Source organism: Schistocerca gregaria, unplaced genomic scaffold, assembly GCF_023897955.1.
Source record: "Schistocerca gregaria isolate iqSchGreg1 unplaced genomic scaffold, iqSchGreg1.2 ptg001272l, whole genome shotgun sequence".
Classification (NCBI taxonomy): domain Eukaryota; kingdom Metazoa; phylum Arthropoda; class Insecta; order Orthoptera; family Acrididae; genus Schistocerca; species Schistocerca gregaria.
In genome coordinates, this window is record NW_026062586.1 from 35001 (window position 1) to 37500 (window position 2500).

Genomic DNA, 2500 nt, shown 5'->3' on the forward strand with positions numbered 1-2500 from the left:
GGATAACAACGACACCAGAGATTCCGAGCAGTGAACTATGTTAGGCAAAGGGACAACGTGGGTTAGGTTAAGGGACAACGTGGGTTAGGTTAAGGGACAACGTGGGTTAGGTTAAGGGACAACGTGGGTTAGGTTAAGGGACAACGTGGGTTAGGTTAAGGGACAACGTGGGTTAGGTTAAGGGACAACGTGGGTTAGGTTAAGGGACAACGTGGGTTAGGTTAAGGGACAACGTGGGTTAGGTTAAGGGACAACGTGGGTTAGGTTAAGGGACAACGTGGGTTAGGTTAAGGGACAACGTGGGTTAGGTTAAGGGACAACGTGGGTTAGGTTAAGGGACAACGTGGGTTAGGTTAAGGGACAACGTGGGTTAGGTTAAGGGACAACGTGGGTTAGGTTAAGGGACAACGTGGGTTAGGTTAAGGGACAACGTGGGTTAGGTTAAGGGACAACGTGGGTTAGGTTAAGGGACAACGTGGGTTAGGTTAAGGGACAACGTGGGTTACGTTAAGGGACAACGTGGGTTACGTTAAGGGACAACGTGGGTTACGTTAAGGGACAACGTGGGTTACGTTAAGGGACAACGTGGGTTACGTTAAGGGACAACGTGGGTTAGGTTAAGGGACAACGTGGGTTAGGTTAAGGGACAACGTGGGTTAGGTTAAGGGACAACGTGGGTTAGGTTAAGGGACAACGTGGGTTAGGTTAAGGGACAACGTGGGTTAGGTTAAGGGACAACGTGGGTTAGGTTAAGGGACAACGTGGGTTAGGTTAAGGGACAACGTGGGTTAGGTTAAGGGACAACGTGGGTTAGGTTAAGGGACAACGTGGGTTAGGTTAAGGGACAACGTGGGTTAGGTTAAGGGACAACGTGGGTTAGGTTAAGGGACAACGTGGGTTAGGTTAAGGGACAACGTGGGTTAGGTTAAGGGACAACGTGGGTTAGGTTAAGGGACAACGTGGGTTAGGTTAAGGGACAACGTGGGTTAGGTTAAGGGACAACGTGGGTTAGGTTAAGGGACAACGTGGGTTACGTTAAGGGACAACGTGGGTTACGTTAAGGGACAACGTGGGTTACGTTAAGGGACAACGTGGGTTACGTTAAGGGACAACGTGGGTTACGTTAAGGGACAACGTGGGTTACGTTAAGGGACAACGTGGGTTAGGTTAAGGGACAACGTGGGTTAGGTTAAGGGACAACGTGGGTTAGGTTAAGGGACAACGTGGGTTAGGTTAAGGGACAACGTGGGTTAGGTTAAGGGACAACGTGGGTTAGGTTAAGGGACAAATTGAGTTAGGTTAAGGGACAAATTGAGTTAGGTTAAGGGACAAATTGAGTTAGGTTAAGGGACAAATTGAGTTAGGTTAAGGGACAAATTGAGTTAGGTTAAGGGACAAATTGAGTTAGGTTAAGGGACAAATTGAGTTAGGTTAAGGGACAAATTGAGTTAGGTTAAGGGACAAATTGAGTTAGGTTAAGGGACAAATTGAGTTAGGTTAAGGGACAAATTGAGTTAGGTTAAGGGACAAATTGAGTTAGGTTAAGGGACAAATTGAGTTAGGTTAAGGGACAAATTGAGTTAGGTTAAGGGACAAATTGAGTTAGGTTAAGGGACAAATTGAGTTAGGTTAAGGGATAATCTGGTACAACCACAGTTAGGTTAAGCGATAATCTGGTACAGCCACAGTTAGGTTAAGCGATAATCTGGTACAGCCACAGTTAGGTTAAGCGATAATCTGGTACAGCCACAGTTAGGTTAAGCGATAATCTGGTACAGCCACAGTTAGGTTAAGCGATAATCTGGTACAGCCACAGTTAGGTTAAGCGATAATCTGGTACAGCCACAGTTAGGTTAAGCGATAATCTGGTACAGCCACAGTTAGGTTAAGCGATAATCTGGTACAGCCACAGTTAGGTTAAGCGATAATCTGGTACAGCCACAGTTAGGTTAAGCGATAATCTGGTACAGCCACAGTTAGGTTAAGCGATAATCTGGTACAGCCACAGTTAGGTTAAGCGATAATCTGGTACAGCCACAGTTAGGTTAAGCGATAATCTGGTACAGCCACAGTTAGGTTAAGCGATAATCTGGTACAGCCACAGTTAGGTTAAGCGATAATCTGGTACAGCCACAGTTAGGTTAAGCGATAATCTGGTACAGCCACAGTTAGGTTAAGCGATAAAGTTGGTTAAATTCGGTATTGTGTGGGAAGGGGGCAGAGAGAGAGTGGGGGGGGGGGGTGGATAGTTGTGGCAGTACGCGGATGCCTGAGTCACCGTCAGATATGTCACGTCGGTTCGATGCTTGTAGCAAGAGGCTGGCGGGTCTGTGTCTCTCACTTCTGCAATTTTTCATGTGGTATAACACGAGGGCGGGGGGGTGATATTTGGTGCCCCTCTGTGTAGGATGTGTGTTGGTGGTGTTGGTTTATCTGAGCAATGGTAGTTGTCGGAGGAGTGGGGTATTGTGCTTTTATAGGTGGACCTACTGCTCTGGTT